We start from the raw sequence: 22459 nt of genomic DNA on the forward strand, positions 1-22459 counted from the left end.
GAACAAAATCCATCTTGTGAAATAGCTGCTGCTGAATTACAAGGAAACACATTGATTGGGCAGCACGTCAGGTTACAGCATTATCCTGTCATGTGGGTTTGTATGTAAGCTGGACTGACATAAAGGTTTCCTTTCCTTCTCTGCAAAAAAATGACAAACACATTTACACAAATTACTATTTTTGTCTCTATAACAGTGATTTTCTCTCTTCACTGCATAGTAATTGTTTCAAACTGAATATTTTAAACTTATAATTTTAAGGTGATAAAGGTTTTGCTGTGAAGCATGAAACATTTCAATTTACTTGCGTTAATTTTTGCAACTAATTTGTTGTAACTTTTAGAAGCAGTCAAACATCAATAATTATACTCATTGAGTAAATAAAAAGGATATTAGTAACAAGGACACAAAATTGGCTGACTGATGGGAAACAAAGAATAGCCGTGAACGATTGTTTTTCGGACCAGGATAATTATTTTTTGGACTAGGGTAATGTTTACAGTGGAGTTGCCCAGGGATTGGTGTTAGGTGCTCTTTTTGATATGGGCACAATTTCAAAGCCTGCAGATGACACAAAACTTGGAAGTATTGTGAACTATGACGAGGACAGTGTTAAGCTTCAAAAGGACATAAAACAGATTAGTGGAATAGATGGAGAAGTGGTAGATGTAATTTAGTGCAGAGAAATGTGAAGTGAGCCTTTATTGTTCAGAAGAACAGGGAGAGAGACAAAATAAAGGCTCAATTCTAAAGGGAAATTCAAATACTTATAATTACATAGCACCTTTCATGAATTTGATATGTTCCAAAGTGCTTTAGTTAATTAAGTACTTCTATAATGTTGCCATTGTAATGTTAGAAAAACATCAGCAAGTTTGCAAGCAGATGACACTGTGATAATGATCAGATGATCTGTTTTAGTGATGGTGATTGAGGGATAAATATCAGCCAGTGAACCTGGTCTTCTTCGAAATAGAGCCATGGGATTTTTGCCTCCATCCATGAGGATCTTAGTTTAATGTCTCAGACCATCTCTGTGGCAATACTACATTCAAACGTCAGCCTAGATTTTCTGATTGTCTCTAGAATGGGACTAATGAACTTCTGATCCATAGGAAAGTGTTATTTGACTGATCCATGATGTGGAAATGCTGGCATTGGACTGGGTTAGGCACAGTAAGAAGTCTCACAACACCAGGTTAAAGTCCAACAGGTTTATTTGGTAGCATGAGCTTTTGGAGCACTGCCCCTTCATCAGGTGAATCCTCAACATGTGCTGTGAAACTTCTTACTGTGACTGATCCTTGGCTGAATAGGGAGTGAGCATCAAAGATTTAGAACAGTCTAAAGGGTAGAAGTGGTCAAGTTGCATTACTGGTTAAAGAGGAAATCAACACCTTACTGACGAAGGGTATTAGCTCTGACAATGTGGAATCTCTATGGGTAGAAATAAGAAACACCAAGAGGTGAAAAACGTTAGTAGGGTTTACCATAGAACCATATAAAATTACAGCTCAGAAACAGGCCTTTTGGCCCCTCTTGTCTGTGCCAAACCATTTTTTTGCCTAGTCCCACTGACCTGCACTTGTACCATATCCCTCCACACCCCTCTCATCCATGAACCTGTCCAAGTCTTTCTTACATGTTAAAAGTGACCCTGCGTTTACCACTTTATCTGGCAGCTCATTGCACACTCCCACCACTCTCTGCGCGAAGAATCCCCCCCTAATATTCCCTTTAAACTTTTCTCCTTTCACCCTTAACCCATGCCCTCTGGTTTTTTTCTCCTCTAGCCTCAGTGGAAAGAGCCTGCTTGCATTCACTCTATTTATACCCATCAAAATCTTATACACCTCAATCAAATCTCCCCTCATTCTTCTGCGGTCCAGGGAATAAAGTCCTAACGTATTTAATCTCTCTCTGTAACTCAGCTTCTCAAGTCCTGGCAACATTCTTGTGAACCTTCTCTGCACTCTTTCAACCTTATTTACAGCCTTCCTGTAACTAGGTGACCAAAACTGTACACAACACTCTAAATTCGGCCTCACCAATGCCTTATACTACCTTACCATAACACTCCAGCTTTTATACTCGATACTCTGATTTATAAAGATCAATGAACCAAAAGCACTCATTACGACCCTATCCACCTGTGAAGTCACTTTTAGGGAATTCTGTACCTGTATTCCCAGATTCCTCTGTTCAATTGCACTCTTCAGAGTCCTACCATTTACCCTGTACATTCTACTTTGGTTCGTCCTTCCAAAGTGCAATACCTCACACTTGTCTGCGTTAAATTCCATTTGCCATTTTTCAGCCCATTTTTCTAATTGGCCCAAATCCTTCGGCAAGCTTTGGAAACCTTCCTCGCCGTCCTCTACACCTCAATCTTTCTATCATCAGGAAATTTGCTGATCCAATTTATCACATTATCATCCAGATCATTGATATAGATGAGAAACAACAATGGACCCAACACCGATCCTTGCGGCACACTACTCATCACAGGCCTCCACTCAGAGAAGCAATCCTTCACAACCATTCTCTGGCTTCTTCCATTGAGCCAGTGTCTAATCCAGTTTACTACCTCCCCATCTATATCTAGCGACTGAACCTTCCTAACTCACCTCCCACGAGGGACCTTATGAAAGGCCTTGCTGAAATCCAGGTAGACAACATCCACCGCCTTCCCTTCATCCATTTTCCTGGTAACTTCCTCGAAAAACTCAATTGATCAAATATGACCGACCACGCACAAAGCCATGTTAACTCTCCCTAATAAGTCCCTGTCTATCCAAATATTTGTAGATCCTATCCCTTATCACACCTTCCAATAACTTGCCCACCACCGACGTCAAACTTACTGGCCTATAATTTCCCAGATTTCTTTTGGAACCTCTTTTAAACAATGGGACAACGTGAGCCACCCTCCAATCATCCAGCACCTCCCCCGTGAATACTGACATTTTAAATATGTCTGCCAGAGCCCCTGCGAGTTCAACACTAGCCTCCCTCAAGGTCCGTGGGAATACCATGTCCGGTCCTGGGGATTTAACCACTCTGATTTGCCTCAAAACAGCCAGCACCACCTCCCCTCTGATCTGTAAAGGTTCCATGACCTCCCTACCTGTTTGCCCTATATCCGTAGACTCCATGTCCATTTCCTCAGTAAATACGGATACAAAAAACCCATTTAGAATCTTCCCCATCTCTTTTGGTTCTATTTTGGAAAAATTTAAAAATCAACAAAGAATGACTAAGAAGGTGATAAAGAAAGGAAAGATAGTCTATGAAGCTAAACTAGCACTAAATATAAAAAAGGACAGTAAAAGTTTTTACAAATATATAAAGAGAAAGAGGCTAGCTAGAGTGAATGTTGGACCCTTAGAGGATGAGAGGGGGGATTTAGCGGTGGGAGATGAGGAAATGGCTGAGGCTTTAAATAAGTTTTTTGCCTCGGTCTTCACGGAGGAAGACACCAATAGTTTGCCGGATCTTAAAGATAGAAGGATGGTAGGAGTTGAGGGCCTGAATGCGATTACTGTCACTAGAGAGGTAGTGCTTGATAGACTAATGGGACTGAAGGTGGACAAGTCCCCAGGACCGGATGGAATGCATCCCAGGGTTCTGAAAGAAATGGCAGAGGTGATAGTGGATGCCTTAGTAATTATTTACCAAAATTCGCTGGATTCCAGGGAAATGCCGGAAGATTGGAAAATGGCTAATGTTATGCTGCTGTTTAAGAAAGGTAGCAGATAAAAGGCAGGGAATTATAGGCCAGTTAGTTTAACGTCTATAGTTGGAAAAATGCTTGAATCCGTCATCAAAGAAGAAATAGCGAGGCACCTAGAAAAGAATAGTTTGATAGAGCAGATGCAGCACGGATTCGTTAAGGGGAAGTCGTGTTTGACGAATTTATTGGATTTCTATGAGGATGTGACTAGTGCGGTAGACAGAAGGGAACCAGTGGATGTGGTGTTTTTAGATTTCCAAAAGGCGTTTGATAAGGTGCCTCATAAAAGGTTGCTACAGAAGGTTAGGGTGCATGGAGTTGGGGGTAAGGTGTTAGTGTGGATAGAGGATTGGCTGTCTAATAGGAAGCAGAGAGTTGGTATCAATGGGTGCTATTCTGATTGGCAGTTGGTGACTAGTGGAGTGCCGCAGGGATCGGTGCTGGGGCCTCAGCTATTTACCATTTATGTAGATGATCTGGAGGAGTGGGCTGAGTGTAGGGTGACAAAACTTGCTGATGACACGAAGATGAGTGGAAAAGCAAATTGCGGGGACGGTGTGGAAAGTCTGCAGAGGGATCTGGATAGGCTAAGCGAGTGGGCGAGGACCTGGCAGATGGAGTATAATGTTGGCAAGTGTGAGGTTATCCACTTTGGCAGAAATAATAGTAGGAGGGATTATTATTTAAAAGGCGAAAAGCTGAGCATGCTACGGTGCAGAGAGACCTGGGGGTCCTTGTGCACGAGTCGCAAAAACCCAGTCTGCAGGTGCAGCAGGTGATCAAGAAGGCGAATGGAATGTTGGCCTTTGTAGCGAGGGGGATAGAATATAAAAGTAGGGAGGTCTTGCTGCAACTGTACAGGGTACTGGTGAGGTCACAGCTGGAGTACTGTGTGCAGTTTTGGTCGCTGCACTTGAGGAAGGATATATTGGCCTTGGAGGGAGTGCAGAGGAAGTTCACTAGGCTGATACCAGAGATGAGGGGGTTGGACTATGAAGAGAGACTAAATAGACTGGGTATGTACCCAGGTATGTAGAAGGATGAGGGGGGATCTTATAGAGAAGTATAAGATAATGAAGGGGATGGATAGGGTAGAGATAGAGAGATTCTTCCTGCTTAGAAAGGATAGCAGAACTAGAGGGCACAGCCTCAGGATAAGGGGCCGGGGGGGGGGGGGGGGGGGGGCAGTTTAGATCGGAGTTGAGGAGGAACTTTTTCACTCAAAGGGTGGTGAATTTCTGGAAATCTCTGCCCGTTGAAGTGGTGGCGGCTACCTTGCTAAATATATTTAAGTCACGGGTAGAGAGGTTTTTGATAAACAAGGGAATTAAGGGTTATGGGGAGACAGTGGGAAACTGGAACTGATCCACTTCAGATCAGCCATGATCTTATTGAATGGCGGGGCAGGCTCAAAGGGCTAGATGGCCTACTCCTGCTCCTATTTCTTATGTTCTTATACACAGTCTACCACTCTGGTCTTCAATAGGACCAATTTTATCCCTCAGTATCCTTTTGCTCTTTACATACCTATTTGGATTTTCCTTCACTCTGTCTGCCAAATTTGCTGATGATACAAAGATTGAGGTGTAGTGGACAGTGAGGAAGGTTTTCAAAGCTTGCATTTGGGCCAACTAGAAAAATGGGCTGAAAAATGGCAAATGGAATTTAACGCAGACAAGTTTTAGGTATTGCACTTTGGAAGGAGAAACAAAGTAGAACGTACAGGGTAAATGGTAGGACTCTGAAAAATGCAGTTGAACAGAGGGATCTGGGAATACAGGTACAGAATTCCCTAAAAGTGACGTCACAGGTGGATAGGGTCGTAAAGAGTGCTTTTGGTACATTGGTCTTTATAAACGGTCTTCTTTTAGCCCTCCTGATTTCCCTCTTAAGTAGCTTCTTGCACTTTTTATACTCCTCGAGCATCTGATCTGTTCCTTGCTGCCTGTACATTTCATACAACTCTCTCTTCCTCTTGATCAGTGTTACAATCTTCCTCGAGAACCAAGGTTCCTTATTCCTATTTACTTTGCCTTTAATTCTGGCAGGAACATACAAACTCTGCACTCTCAAAATTTCTCCTTTGAAGGCCTCCCACTTTCCATTTACCTCCTCACCACAGAACAGCCTGTGCCAATCCACACTTCCCAGATCCCTTCTCATTTCATCAAATTTGGCCTTTTTCCAGTTCAGAACTTCAACCCGAGGACCAAATCTATCCTTATCCATGATCAGGTTGAAACTAAGGGCATTATGATCACTGGATCCAAAGTGTCACACTCACATCGATCACCTGCCCTAATTCATTTCCCAATAGGAGATCCAATATTACATCCTCTCTAGTTGCACTTCTATATACTAATGTAGAAAATTCTCCTGAACACATTTTACAAACTCTACCCCACCTAACCCTTTAACAGTATGCAAGTCCCAGTCTATATGTGGAAAATTAAAATCCCCTACTATCACAACTTTGTGTTTCTCGCAGTTATCAGCTTTCTCTCTGCTGATTTGCTCCTCCAAATCTCGCTGACTATTTGGTGGTCCATAATACAACTCCATTAGTGTGGTCAGACCTTTCCTGTTTCTCAGTTCCACCCATAGGGTCTCTGTAGACAAGCTCACTAATCCATCCTGCCTGAGTACCGTTGTAACATTTTCCCTGACCAACAATTCCCACCCCCCCCCACCACCTTTTATCCCTCTGCCTCTATCATGCCTAAAACATTGGAACCCTGGAACATTAAGCTGCCAGTCCTGCCCCTCCTGTAGCCAAGTTTCACTAATAACTATAATGTCATATTTCCAAATGTCAATCCACGCCTTCAGCTCATCTGTCTTCCCCACAATACTCCCGGCATTGAAGTAAACACACCTCAAAAGATTATTTCCACCACACTCAACCCTTCCATTTGCGATGTTGCTTGAACTAACCTGTCTTTTTACTCCCGCTCCACTATCTGCACTACTCTGGTTCCCATCCCCCTGCAAATCTAGTTTAAACACTCCCCAATAACACTAGCAAACCTCCCTGCAAGTATATTGATCCCCTTGTAGTTTAGTTGTAACCCGTCTCTCTTGTATAGGTCCCACCTGCCCCAGAAGAGGTCCCAATATCCAAGAATCGGAAACCTTGCCCCCTACACCAGTTCGTCAGCCACGTGTTCATCCGCTCAAGCATCCTACTTTTACTCTGTTGTATATAGAACTTTGGTTGTATATAGAAATTTAGTGGTGATGTTGGGAATGACATTAAACAGGAAATTAAAGATGCATGCAATAAATTATGGGTGATTTTAATCTGCATTTAGATTGGACAAATTAGTCACACTACAGGAGGATTTACTGGAGCGTTTACAGGATGGTTTTCTGGACCAGCTAGAGAGCAGGATGTTCTAAACAAGGTATACTGTAATGAGAAAGGAATATTTAGCAGTCTAGTTGTGCAAGACCCCTTGGGGATGAGCGATCATAACATAGAATTTTTCATGAAGATGGAGAGTAATGTCATTGATTCTGAAACTAGAATCTTGAATCTTGAAAAAGAAACTACAATGATATGAGGAATGAATTGGTTATGATAGATTGGGAAACGTTTTTTAAAGGAATGACACATGGAAAGGCAATGGTAAACATTCAAGCAGCGCATGGGTGAAATGCAACAATTGTTTATTTCTGTCTGGCACAAAAGTAAAACTGGAAAGGCGGTCAAACAATGGCTTACATGGGAAATTGGAGATACCATTAGATCCAAGGGAGAAGTGTACAAATTGGCTAAGAGGAAAAACAGACCTGAAGATTGGGAGCAGTTTAGAGTGCAGCAAAGGGGGACCAAGGGACTGATTAAGAAGGGGAAAATAGAGTATGAGAGTAAGCTTGCGGGGAACATAAAAACTGACTGTTAAGGTTTCTATAGGTAGATGAGGGGAAAAAGATTGGTGAAGATGAATGTAGGTCACTTATAGTCAGAAACAGGAGGATTTATAACGCGGAACAAAGAAATGGCTGACCATACGTACTTTGGTTCTGTATTCACAAAGGAGTCATGATGCCGGCGTTGGACTGGGGTAAACACAGTAAAAAGTCTGACAACACCAGGTTTAAGGTTTAAATCGGTTGGACTTAAACCTGGTGTTGTCAGACTTTTTACTGTGTTTACAAAGGAGGACACAAATAAGGTACCAAAAATGTTGGGGATCATAGGATTTAGTGAGTGGGAGGAACTGGAGATCAGTATTAGTGCTGAAATAATGTTGGGAAATTGTTGGAATTGAAGACCAATAAATTCCCTGGGCCTGATAATCTACATCCCAGAGTACTTAAGGAAGTGGCCCAAGAAATAGTGAATGCTTTGGTAATAATCTTCAAAGATTCTATAGACTCTGGAACGGTTCTTACAGATTGGAGTGTAGCTAATGAAACCCCACTATTTAAAATGGGAGATAGAGAGAAATCAAGGAATTATAGACCAGTATGCCTGACGTTGGTAGTGGGGAAAATTCTAGAATCCATTAGCAAAGATTTTATAGCAAAACACTTGGAAAACAGTGACAGAATTGGACAGAGTCAGCATGGATTCATGAAAGGGAAAATATGCATGAAAAATCTACTCAAATTCTTCAAAGCTGTAACTAGTAGACTTGAAGGTGTAGCCGTGGTTTATTTTGACTTACAGAAGGCTTTTGACGAAGTCCCACAAAGAGATTGGCATGTAAAATTGAACTACATGGGGTTGGGGGTAATGTTTTGAGATGGATAGAAAACTGGTTGACAGATAGGAAACAAAGAGTCGAAATAAACAAGTCTTTTTTCCAAATGGCAGGAAGTGACTAGTGGAGTACACAGGGATTATTGCTGGGACCCCATCTATTCATGACATATATTAATGATTTGGATGAGGGAACTCAATGTAATATTTCCAAATTTGCAGATGACATAAGGCTGGGTGGCAGAGTGAGCTGCAAGGAGGATGCAGATTTGAACAAGCTGCGTAAATGGGCAAATAAATGGCAGATGCTACGTAATTTGGAAAAACATGAGCTTATTCACTTTGGTAGCAAAAGTGGAAGGCAGATTATTTTCTTAACGGCCATAGCTTAAGAAGAAGGGAATGTACAACGAGACCTATGTGTTCTTGTACACCATTCACTGAAGATAAGCATGCAGGTGCAGCAGGCAGTAAAAAAGGCAAATGGTATGTTGGCCTTCACAGCGAGAGGATTTGAGTGAAGGAGCAGGGACTGAAGGAGCTGCAATTGTAGAGGGCCTTAGTGAGGCTACACCTGAAATACTGTCTTCAGTTCTTTTCTCCTTATCTGAGGAAGGATGTTCTTGCTCTAGAGGAGTTTACAGGAAGTTTACGAGATAGATTGCTGGGATGACAGGACTGGTGTATGAGGAGAGATTGAGTCAGTTAGGATTGTATTCTCTGGAGTTCAGAAGAATGAGGGGGGATCTCATAGAAACGTATAAAATGTTAACAGGACTAGAGAGGATAGATGCAAGAAGGATGTTCCTGACAGTGTATCCAGAACCAAGGATCACAGCGTGAGAATACAGGGTGGACTGTTTAGAACATAGATGAGGAGAAATTTCTTCACTCAGAGCGTGGTCAGCCTGTGGAATTCGCTAAGGGCTGAATGGCCTCCTCCAGCTCCTATTTTCCATGTTTCATTCTCTGTTTCAAGGCCATATTGCATTCTTAAGGAACCTCAGTTTTTTGTTAACCATCTTGTTAATACATCAGTGTAATAATCCCTTGCTATTTTTAAGCTTCTGCAACTGTGCCTTTTTTCTGCCATACTTCTTTTTGACTCTTGCAACTTAAGTATTGATATGCGTGTTGCTACTCTCTGCTTTCCTCAGAGAGCTCTAGATCTTTTCTCATTTTTGGCTTCCAAATTCCTGAACTACTCTGGACATCAAGACTATGCTTCAACATGTGAGTGGAATCGGCTGCCGTCAGTGGTGGTAGAGGCGAACTCGCTGGGGTCTTTTAAGACTTCTGGATGAGTATATGGGATCTAATGAGATTGGGAGTTACAGATAGTTCTATGGATTGGTAGGTATAGATGTTGTTATCAGACAACAAATTTTATGAAATTGGGCACACAAAATGGAAGCAGACTAAAGTTACACTCAGAGTCTCTCCACTAAAAATCACAAAGTAACAGACACCGATCAGTAGGCAAGAGCATGCTTTTAGAATGCAAATGAGGGCTAGCACATAAGGGAATCTGGACAGGATGGCACCTACAGGAACTAAAATCTCCACCCCATCAAAATCAGCACTTCTAAAACAGTCAAACAACCCATGGAGACACCTAAAATTAGCATAGTTAAGGAAACATTCCTGGCCCCTCAAACCTCTTTTGAGATCAATGACACACCTATGGTTCAAACCCCAGAGATTCTAGACCATTAATAACCAATCAGACAGAAACGATTAACACACCCTTAAAACAATTTTCCCAACACTCAAAAATATCGAGACAGGACGGCTGAAGTCAAATACTGTAAATAACGGATTATCATTTGAATCACGTACTACACCGAAGTTCAGGTATAACTGTAGCCCGTTGCGGGGGAGTCTTTAGCGTGCTTTCGGGACAGTCCGATTGTATGTCCTGACTGCACCTCTGTCGCCGTAAAAGAAAATAAAGCTGTGCCACTATTGAACTACACCCTGAGTCCGTAGTGGTCGTTTTGTCCTCTCACGCTAACAATGTGATTGGCACAACTTGTGGGCCAAAGGGCCTATTTGTGCTGTAGTGTTCTATGTTCTATTAAATTATCCAATATTACTCAGCTACTGTGTCTCTGATCTGGAGCTCTATTGTTTGTATTTTTAAGAAACTCTGATCAGCTTGCAGTCGCAGTATGCTATTTCTTGCTGAGCTTGTGATTGGATTATTGGTTCTGCTGGATTTTCAGCATCAAATACAGTTTGCAAAATCAATTTTGATTGACTGGACGCTGTCCGAAATGTCTCCCCTACTAGGTCTTGTTTCTCAACTCTCAGATGGTCAACATTCCAGGGCAGGACAAAGCAAATGTTTCAAAAACACTCTGAAGCTCTTCATGAAGTGCAGCAACACTGACATTAATAACTGGGACAAGCTTGCTACCAATCATTCAAAATGATGAAATCTGTCCATCAAACTATATCACATTTTGAATGACAATGTCTTGATGAGGTGAAGTGGTGGCAGAGAAGGAAAGAAAAGGAAGCAAATTCATCAGCCCAGATCCCACTACCTTCTGCACGTGCCCGCTCAAAGATCTGTTGGTCAAAAATCAGCCTGTTCACTTACATAAAGCCCTTGACAGAAACTTGTGACTCTGAATAGGTATCATCCTGTTAGAAAAATAGAGACAGCTGCCGTAGTTTATATTTGTATTGTGTGCGTTGGGAAAAATGTTTAAGTAAGGTTAATTTGTGTTTTTGTGTCAAGAAAGGGTTAAAACTTCAGTTTAGCTTTGTATTAAAAAAGTAGCCTGAAAGTCTGTGGGTCTGTTTGGGTACTTGCATTGTAATAAGATTTTATGACCCCTTAAAGCAAACACAGGGGAATGGATTCTCCAACATTGCCTTCAGCTGGGATTCTCCAGGAGCTGAGTGCCAAATTCTTTATTCTTGCTGGCTAGGTGGCGGGGCGTGAATGGCCAGAGAATTCCAGCCAGGGTATAAAAAACTGAGCTATTAGTTACAATCAAAGTTTAGAACCAGATAACCCAGAGGCAAGGAACATTCGTCAGGCACTGCCAGAACAGCTGAACAATACATAGGGACAGAAAATAAGTTCCAGAAACTAAAATACAGAAAGTGCAGAAGTAAGGAAATGGAATAAAAGAGAGTCCTGTGAAGTTAAAACACAAAGATGAAGAAAAAGGGGTATGGTTTGTGAAATCAAGAGCAGAGAGAGAGCCCTCAGAGATAGTGCTACAGGTGCAGACCTGGAGATGCTTGATAGCAAGAAGCCAGATATCCAGGATAATCAATAAGTCATGCCACCTTAATACAGCTTGTGAAGAAATGATGCTGTGAGCCTAGCTGAGTATCTCAGAGATTGTATGAAGCTTTAAGGCACATGGTGATCCAGGGCTGAGGAACTCCAAAAGTAGAGGCTGAAATCCTGGAATTGAAATCCTGGAAATCCTGGAAGATTTGGCATCTGAGAGAAACTGTTGTTTGGGAGAAAATTCCAAAGGGCATACTTTGAGAATGGAAATTGGAAAGTGTTGTGTGGAAGTCAGGGTTCCAGTGAAACGAGTTGATTCACGGTGTAAAAAGCACCTGGCAGAAATTGATGAGGTCTGCAGAAGTTGTATTGGGTGTCACTTGGTTTCAGAGTGTGGTGTATCGTACCACAGTTTGCCTATTGGTCTACATGGACGTGTACTTATTGTGATCATTTTAGTATAAGAGATTTTGTAACCTGTGGTATCCTTTACAAGTCTGTAAAGGTATTGCTGGGGTGAAATATTAGTGTATTTATATATAATCTTTTCTTGTTTAATAAATGTTCTATTCTTTTCTTAAAAGTTTATCAGAATCCTGTAATTCTGGTCATTCACATAATTAAACAAAATATTAAAGTTAGAATCTATCAAGCTAGATTCTTTCCTTGAGTCATGGGGCGATCTTACCATTGCAATCTTACCCTACCCATTGGTGAGCCGGTAAGATTGCAAAGAACTGAGAAATCAGGTTCGTGCCTGATTTCTCGCCTCTCATGATCTTACTGATACCGAATATCTGGCACAATCAGTATTCTGTAAGTAGAATTTTAATCTAATTTAAATAGAATTAGCGAGCCTGGGATGGAATTGTCCGGGCTCAGTTGTCTGTGTGGCCTTGTCAGGGGAGGATCACGTATGGTCCCCCATCAATGGGGACCAGATGCGATGGCCTTGTCAGTAGAACTGGTGGCCACTGAAGCCCCCTCTCCCCTAGGGCACCCTGGCACTGCCATGGGGATGAGGCCAGACCAGGGCGGGCTGATCGGGCAAGTAGGACCACTGCGTACTCTGGAGGTTTGATCAGTGGAGGGGAGGAGCACAGCTGTCACTCTGCATAGCATTCGGTGGAAGTGGGGGAGGGTGGCGTGGATTGATCCACCTAGCCGGGGGTGTGAGAGGTGCCTGAGTTGATTCATCCAGGCAGGGGTGGGGTCAATCGGTCGGGGGGAGCTCATGATCAGTCGTTGATCCCTGCAGCAGGGTGGGGGGGATTGCCAGGTTTAGGCCATGGAGGCAGAGACCAGCATAAGTGCAATGGCGCCCTCTTTTGCTATCAGCCGGCTTTCTGGTGATTTAAGCTCCACCCACTCCTCCACTGGCAAGAAACGGTTTTCAAGATTTGTTTCATGCACATTTGGGCTCGCTGAAAAAATGGATCTGAAACTCTCCCGCTTTTATGTTCTGGACTTTGTTTTCATAAGATCACCCCCATTGTGTTTTACAGCATGGAAAGAAAGCCTTTGGCCCATCATGTCTGTACCAGTCATCAAGCATCTATTTTAATCCTATTTTCCATCACTTGGTCCATGGCTTTGTATGCTATGGGATTTCAAGTACTCATCTAAATGTTTCTTACATGTTGTAAGGGTTCCTGCCTCTACCACCCTTTGAGGCAGTGAGTTCCTGATTCCCACCACCCTCTGGCTGAAAAGGTTTTTCCTCAAATCCTTTCTAAATCTATGTCTTCTGGTTATTGACCCTTCTACCGAGGGCAAAAGTTTCTTCCCACCTATGTTCCTCATAACTGTGTACACTCCCAATCAGGTCTCCCCCTCAGCCCTCTCTGCTCTAAGGAAAACAATCCCAGTCTAGCCAGCCTCCCTTCTAAGCTGAAATGCTCCAGCTCAAACAACATCCTTAGGGATCATCTTTGCACACTTTCTAGTGCAATAACACTCTTCCTATAGTGTAGGTACCAGAACTGCACACAGTACTCCAGCTGTAGCCCAACATGTGTTTTATACATTTCCATCCTATACTCCCTGCTTTTACATTCTATGTCTTGACTAATAAATGCAAGTCTGCCATGTGGAATATGTAGCTAGGAATATGTTTGTTTAAAGTGTTCATGCATTTGTGTTTACTAAAGTTTCCCTTGGGGTCGAGTAGAGTTTTGATGAGGCTGATTGACATAGACAGAGTCTTGTGCTAGTGGGAGGAGCTAAGTTTGTAGGGAAGATACACAGTTTCTCTTATTTCAAAAGTCAGTTCTGCCTGATTCTGAAAGAAGCAAGACATGTTTCTTTGTCTCTACAGAACTGCTCTGAGAACTCTAGGACTGGCAGCCTGAGTTTGCTAATTAACTTTGAAGAGGGGTTTTAAATCTGTAAGAGGAATATTCCTTGAACTGGAACTCTAGGGATAGATTAGCAGTTCAGAATTGTCTGTCATGTTTAAGCATTGTTCAAACGTTAAATATTAAGCTAATTCATGTGTTATAATTATACTGTGTTGTTAAATAAAGTTTATTTTGATAAAAGCTTCTCAGTTTGTCAGTAGAATTGAGCCTGGAGTAAAACATCATATCCTCACATTAATGCCAAAAATAGCAAATAATTGGGGTTTAGCCTAGCCTCGGAGTTTCCGATCCGTACTCTTAACATAACATCAGTTGTAATCAATATAATTCTCAAACTGAGGAACAGCCATGGATGACGATGACAATCTGTTGCTGATCAGAGATTCATTTTTCTGGGCCAAAATACATTTCTCCACCATTTCTGGTCTTGATGATGACCTCCAACTTGATCGTTATCTTTCTGCCTTGCAACTGTTTCTGCACATTTTGTGGATTTACATTCTGTCTCTGATACTCTACCCTTCAAATAGCTTCAGGACTGCACACACCCACTACATCCACCTTTGAATTTGGATAACAGTTCATCGATGTTCCATGAAAACTCTATTCTACCTACATCAACTTTATCCAGTCACAGAACCTCTCACTTTAACTCTAGGATTTCCTTCTAATGTTGCCTATCTATTTCCCGTTAATAATCAAGGTAATTATTGCTATGTACATTGAGCATTCCTTGAGTCCAGTCACATGCAGATTTTAGCTGCTGCTTCAGATAAGAACATAAGAACATAAGAAATAGGAGCAGGAGTAGGCCATCTAGCCCTTCGAGCCTGCCCCGCCATTCAATAAGATCATGGCTGATCTGTTGTGGCTCAGTTCCACTTTCCCGCCCTCTCCCCATAACCCTTAATCCCCTCTCTTATCAAGAACCCATCAACCCGCTTCTTAAAAATATTTAGCGAGGCAGCCTCCACCACTTCAACGGGCAGAGAATTCCAGAGATTCACCACCCTTTGAGTGAAGAAGTTCCTCCTCAACTCCGTTCTAAACCGCCTCCCCTTTATCTTGAGGCTGTGCCCCCTAGTCCTACTGTCTTTTTTGAGCGGGAAGAGTCTCTCCACCTCTATCCTATCCATCCCATTCATCATCTTATACGTCTCAATGAGATCTCCCCTCATTCTTCTAAACTCTAACGAGTACAAGCCTAGTTTATTCAGCCTCTCCTCATAGCTCAATCCCCTCAACTCCGGTATCAGCCTAGTAAACCTCCTCTGCACTCCCTCCAGGGCCAAAATATCCTTGCGCAGGTGCGGCGCCCAAAACTGCACACAGTACTCCAGCTGCGGCCTCACCAATGCCCTATACAGCTGCAGCAAGACCTCCCTACTTTTATATCTGAGTCCATCACTTCTATATCCATTTCCTTCCTCCTCCTCTCACTTCTTTTCTCTTTAGCCCTCCTAGACCCTTCTCTCCTGATGCCATACTTTCTTTCATTTCTCTTTGCCCTCTCAAATCCCAATCCCAAACCTTCTGAACTTCTTGACCTTCCCACATTTCTCCAGCTGCTCAAAGGCTTGGTTCCTTGTTAGGTAAGCATGCAACTTCTCTCTATGTTTCTTGTGGCATCCTCAGAGGTGTCCTTCATACAATTTGTCACTGCTTCTTTGCAAGTAGAATCCCCCACTGCCCCAACTTTCTCTCCCACTGCATACATTTGAGACTAATCTTGCCTGTCTCCTTCCTGTTCATGTCACTGTCCCAGTACTGACCCTGTGGATTCTGCCAGTGGACCAGCTATCTCTCTCTGTACTTTGCTTCAAAATGTGCATTCATATGAATCTTCATAAGGCCCTGAATTGCATCAACATAATGACCTTAATGGAAATGTGGCTGAAGGGAGGTGATAGCTTCCTTTCAAACAAAGCCATTTTGGCTGATTATACCTTCCAGCACATGTCCCTTCCAGATTGTTACTGGAGTAATGTAGCTTTTAACACCAAATTACACCTTGGTCTGCCTGTTTACTCCTCCAGCACTTTCTCCTCCTTCAAGCATTTCACCTTGTTCCATCCTCTCATTCCTCATTTTAGAATCTTCATTTGCTGTTACCAATCCAAGTACCATAAACATTTCTTTCTGAGACATCTTCATTACTTTCTTCCGTTTGCTTCTGCACTAATTGACTTTTCATCCTCAACGATTTTAACTCCATCTTAATTCATCATGCTCTGGCCTCCTATCATTCCTTAATCGCTCCCTCCATGTAAACCCCACACTTTGCAACCCACTTGACTTGTGTTACCTCATGTGGTCCAGCTACTTTCCTCGCACCACTCATCAATAAGACGATCTCTGATCACTTTGCTTCCTTGTATTATTCTCCACCCCATTCCCTTTCAACTCTACTTACTTCTATACTTATCCCTAGGAAAAGGAAAAACTCTCTCACAATTCACTTACAACTGTACATTCAAAATCTCATCAATTGGTCCTTTGGTCCTCTATTCACCAAACATTTTTCTGTGACCTCCGACTTGCACAACCACCAAGTCCTCATCTCCACCTTTGGAGCCCTCGTCCTCATTACTTTCCTCGCATCCTGACCATTCTCAAGGCACTGCACTCAACTTTATTATTTTAGGTTTGAAGGATGCAGACTTTAATGGATATGGTTAATAGTTTAGCCATTCATCACAGGTCTAGCTGATACATGCACGTCAGCTAAAACACAGAAACATAACACAGAAACATAGAACAGTACAGCACAGTACAGGCCCTTTGGCTCTCGATGGTGTGTCAAGCCTTATCCGAAACCAAGATCAAGCTATCCCACTCTCTATCATTCTGTGTGCTCCATGTGCCTATCCAATAACTGCTTGAAAGTTCCTAAAGTGTCCAACTCCACTATCACAGCAGGCAGTCCATTCCACACCCCAACCACTCTCTGAGTAAAGAACCTACCTCGAACCTCCCTCCTATATCTTCCACCATGAACCTTATAGTTATGCCCCCGGTAACAGCTACATCCAACTGAGGAAAAAGTCTCTGAACGTCCACTCTGTCTATCCCCCTCATCATCTTATAAACCTCTATTAAGTCGCCTCTCATCCTCCTCCGTGCTAAAGAAAAAAGCCCTAGCTCCCTCAACATTTCCTCATAAGACCTACCCTCTCAACCAGGCAGCATCCTGGTAAATCTCCTCCGCACTCTCTCCAATGTTTTCACATCCTTCTTATAGTGAGGTGACCAGAACTGCACACAATATTCCAAATGTGGTCTCACCAAGGTCCTGGACAGCTGCAGCATATCCCCATGCCCCTTAAACTCTAACCCCCGTTAATAAACACTAACACACTATAGGCCTTCTTCACGGCTCTATCCACTTGAGTGGCAATCTTCAGAGATCTGTGGATATGAACCCCAACATCTCTCTGTTCCTCCACATTCCTCAGAACCTTGCCGTTGACCCTGTAATCCGCATTCAGATTTGTCCTACCAAAATGAATCACCTCGCACTTATTAGGATTAAACTCCATCTGCCATTTTTCGGCCCAGCTCTGCATCCTATCAATGTCTCTTTGCAACCTATAACTGCCTCCACCTCATCCGCTACTCCATCAATCTTGGTGTCATCAGCAAATTTATTGACCCACCCTTCAGCCCCCTCCTCCAAGTCACAAATCACAAAAATCACAAATAACAGAGGACCCAGCACTGATCCCTGTGGTACACTGCTGGTAACTGGTCTCCAGTCTGAAAATTTTCCATCCACCACCACCCTCTTTCTTCTGTGAGATAGCCAGTTACTTATCCAATCAGCCAAATTTCCCTCTATCCCACACCTCCTTACTTTTTGCATGAGCCGACCATGGAGGAACCTTATCAAACGCCTTACTAAAATCCATGTATACGACATCAACTGCTCTACCTTCATCCACACATTTAGTTACCTCCTCAAAGAATTCAATCAAATTTGTGAGGTAAGACTTACCCTTCACGAATCTGTGTTGACTATCTTGGATTAAGCTGCATCTTTCCAAATGGTCATAAATCCTATCCCTCAGGACCTTTTCCATTAACTTACTGACCACCGAAATAAGACTGACTGGCTTATAATTACCAGGGTTGTTCCTGTTTCCTTTCTTGAATAGAGGAATAACATTCGCCACTCTCTAGTCCTCTGGCGCTATCCCCATGGACAGTGAGGACCCAAAGGTCAAAGCCAAAGGCTCTGCAATCTCGATCGTTGCCTCCCAAAGAAGCCTAGGATATATCCCACCTGGCCCAGGGGATTTATCAACCCTCAGGTTTTTCAAAATTGCTAATACATCTTCCCTCAGAACATCCACCTCCTCCAGCCTATCAGCCTGCATCACACTCTCATCCTCAAAAACATGTCCCCTCTCCTTGGTGAACACTGAAGAAAAGTATTCATTCATCGCCTCTCCTATCTCTTCTGACTCCATGCACAAGTTCCCACTACTATCCTTGACCGGCCCTAACCTCATTCTGGTCATTCTTTTATTTCTCACAGAAGAGTAAAAAGCCTTGGGTTTTCCTTGATCAGACCTGCCAAGGACATCTCATGCCCCCTCCTAGCTCTCCTAAGCCCTTTTTATAGCTCATTCCTCGCTACCTTGTAACCCTCAAGCGATCCAATTGAACCTTGTTTTCTCATCCTTACATATGCTTCCTTTTTCCTCTTGACAATACATTCAACCTCTTTTGTGAACCATGGTTCCCTCACTTGCCCATTTAAAACTGATCACTATTCCAGGATCATCCTAGAATGCAAAGATAATGTCTGGTTTATTTTCTCTATTGCAAATCAGCTTCTTAAATCCCTCTCCTGTCTTTTCCACACTTACATCTAAGAACTCATGTCCCTATGATACAGGCCATCTGATTGGCTGCCTCTGCCATTTCCTTCCCTTCACCTAACCCAGTGAACCAAATCTCCTCTAAAGTTCTCTCTGACCAAGCCATAAAATTATGTTTCTCTACTTTTGCTGCTCTCATGCTCTCTTCGGTATAATTTTATCCATGAGAGCCACATCATACTCTCTTGACCCTATTCCCACTAAACTGTTCACCACCCAACTACCACTCCTGGCTTCCATGTTAGCTGATATTGTTAATGATTTTCTCTTCTCAGGTGCTGTCCCTCTCCTACAAATCTGGTCAGGTGCTAAACCTCTTCTACAAATCTGCTGCCATCACACTTTTTATCAGAAAACCAAACCTTAACCGCTCCGTCCTTGTAAATTACCAACCTCTATTTCCTTGCCAAAGTCCTTGAGCTTGTTGTTCAGGCCCAAATCTGCACCCATCTTTTGCCAGAATCTCCTGTTTGAATCCCTGCAATTAAGTTCCTGCTTTTGCCACAGGACAGAAATGGCTTTTATCAAAAATCAAAAAATTATATCCTAAGTGACTATGAGAAAATAAAACTATACTTCCTTGTCTTTCTCTGCAGCCTTTGACACAGCTAATTCTGCCCACTACAATTTAATTGTTGTCCGGGTGGATGAGACAGCATTCCTCTGCTTCCATTCTTCTTTATCTGATTGTGACCATGGAATTACTTGAATGGATTCTTGTTCCCACAGATACCTCTGGAGGACCAGACCGATGCTTATTCAAGTCACTGGAAGGTGTGATAAGGGATAGGACCTACAAATATTTGGATAGACAGGGACTTATTGGGGAGAGTCAACATGGCTTTGTGTGTAGTAGGTCATGTTTGACCAACCTTTTAGAGTTTTTCGAGGAGGTCACCAGAAAACTGGATGAAGGGAAGGCAGTGGATGTTGTCTACCTGGATTTCAGCAAGGCCTTTGACAAGGTCCCTCACAGGAGGTTAGTTAGGAAGGTTCAGTCGCTAGGTGCAGATGGGGAGGTTGGAAATTGGATTAGACACTGGCTTAATGGAAGAAGCCAGAGAGTGGTTGTGGAGGATTGCTTCTCTGAGTGGAGGCCTGTGACTACTGGGGTGCTGCAGGGATCGGTTCAAAGTGGAACGTACAGGGTAAATGGTAGGACTCTGAAGAGCGCAGTTGAACAGAGGAATCTGGGAATACAGGTACAGAATTCCCTAAAAGTGACGTCACAGGTGGATAGGGTCGTAAAGAGTGCTTTTGGTACATTGATCTTTATAAATCGGAGTATTCAGTATAAAAGTTGGAGTGTTATGGTAAGGTTGTATAAGGCATTGGTGAGGCCGAATTTAGAATATTGTGTACAGTTTTGGTCACCTAGTTACAGGAAGGATGTAAATAAGGTTGAAAGAGTGCAGAGAAGGTTCACAAGGATGTTGCCAGGGCTTGAGAAGCTGAGTTACAGAGAGAGATTAAATAGGTTAGGACTTTATTCCCTGGAGCGTAGAAGAATGAGGGGAGATTTGATAGAGGTGTATAAGATTTTGATGGGTATAGATAGAGTGAATGCAAGCAGTCTTTTTCCACTGAGGCTAGGGGAGAAAAAAACCAGAGGGCATGGGTTAAGGGTGAAAAGAGAAAAGTTTAAAAGGGAATATTGGCGGTGGGGGGGAGGGCTTCTTCACGCAGCGTGTGGTCGGAGTGTGGAATGAGCTGCCGGAGAAAGTGGTAAACGCGGGGTCACTTTTAACATTTAAGAAAAGCTTGGACAGGTTCATGGATGAGAGGGGTGTGGAGGGATATGGTTCAAATGCAAGTCAGTGGGACTAGGCAAAAAATGGTTCGGCACAGACAAGAAGGGCCAAAAGGCCTGTTTCTGAGCTGTAATTTTCTATGGTTCTTCATCTCCCCTTGGCAGCAGCAAACAGACAAATAAGGAGCAGGAGTCGATCACTCAACCCTTTGAGCCTGCTCAGCTATTTAATAAGATCATAGCTGATCTGATTGTAACTTAACCCCATATGCCTGCTTGCCCTGATAGATTCTTGATTAATAGGGGAGAAAAGCTATCTATCTCTGCCTTAAAGATATTCAAAGACTGTTTTGACTACCTTTTGAATAAGAGAGTTCCAGAGACTCATGACTCTCAGAGATAAAATTTCGCCCCTCATCTGTCTTAAATGGGCAGCCCCTTATTTTTAAACAGTGATCCCCTAATGCTAGATTCTTTTTTTATTCAGTCATAGGGCATGGGTGTTGCTGGCTGGCCAGCATTTATTGCCCATCCATAGTTGCCCTTGTTCAGAAGGCAGTTGAGAGTGAACTGCACTGTTTTGAGTGTGGAGTCACATGTAGACCAGACCAGGTATGGTTAGGTTTCCTTCTCTGAAGGACATTAGTGAACCAAATGGGTTTTTCCAACAATTGACAATGATTTCATAATCATCATAGATGCTTAATTCCAGATTTGTTTTCATTGAATTCAAATTCCACCATATACCTGAACATTAGCTGAGTTTCTGGATTAATAATCTAGTGGTAATACCACTAGGCCATTATTTCTACAACAATAGGAAACATCCTATCCACATCCACCCTATCAATGCCCCTCAGGATCATTAAGTTTTGATCAAGTCGTCGCTTACTCTTCTAATCCTCCAAATATACATACTGCCACTGGCAGTACAGTATTGTTGCTTCACAGCACCAGGGACCTGAATTTGGTTCCTAGATTGTGTCACCATCAGTGTGGAGTTTGCATGTTCTCCCCATGTTTGCGTGGGCTTCCTCTGGATGCTCTGTTTTCCTCCCTCCCACAGTTCAACGATATTTGGGTTAAGTTGATAGACCATGCTAAATTGTACTTCAATGTGAGGGGGATTAGCAGGGTTATTACGTGCGGTAACCAGGCCTGGATGTGATTGTGGTCCGTTCAGGTTAAATGAGCTGAATGGCCTCATTCTGCCCCGTAGGGATTCGGTATCTCACCACCATTGTTTCTCTATTGTCCTTAATCAGTACACATCTGCCTCCCCCCTAAACTCTGGAACACCTTCCTTACACCTCTCAACCTCAATTTCCTCCGTTAAAATCATAGAATCCCTATAGTGCAGAAGGAGGCCATCTGGCCATCGAGCCTGCACTGACAACAATCCCACTCAGGCCCTATTCCCGTAACCCTACATGTTTACTCTGCTAATCCCCTGACACTACTGTCAAATAAGAAGTCTCACAACACTAGGTTAAAGTTCAACAGGTTTACTTGGTATCACAAGCTTTCAGAGCACAGTGCACTGTGTTGTGAGACTTCTCGCTGGGCTCACCCCAATCCAATGCCAGCATCTCCACACTAGGGTCAATTTAGCATGGCCAATCCACCTAATCTGCACATCTGTGGGAGGACTGTGGGAGGAAACTCCACACGGATAGTGAGTGACCCAAGGATGGAACTGAACCCTGGTCTGAGTACTGTGAGGCAGCAGTGCTAACTACCGTGCCCACCCACTGCAAGGGTATCACCACCAG

At 42.9% G+C, this 22459-nt stretch overlaps 1 long non-coding RNA gene across 1 annotated transcript in view; it reads right to left on the bottom strand.

Annotated features, from left to right (window-relative positions):
- The window catches only part of LOC145341519 (uncharacterized), a 69537-nt gene that overhangs the window by 46292 nt on the left and 786 nt on the right, over positions 1–22459 (bottom strand). The window lies entirely within an intron of this gene.

This window comes from Carcharhinus amblyrhynchos, chromosome 3 (assembly GCF_965287045.1).
Source record: "Carcharhinus amblyrhynchos chromosome 3, sCarAmb.v2.hapA, whole genome shotgun sequence".
NCBI classification, from domain to species: Eukaryota; Metazoa; Chordata; class Chondrichthyes; order Carcharhiniformes; family Carcharhinidae; genus Carcharhinus; species Carcharhinus amblyrhynchos.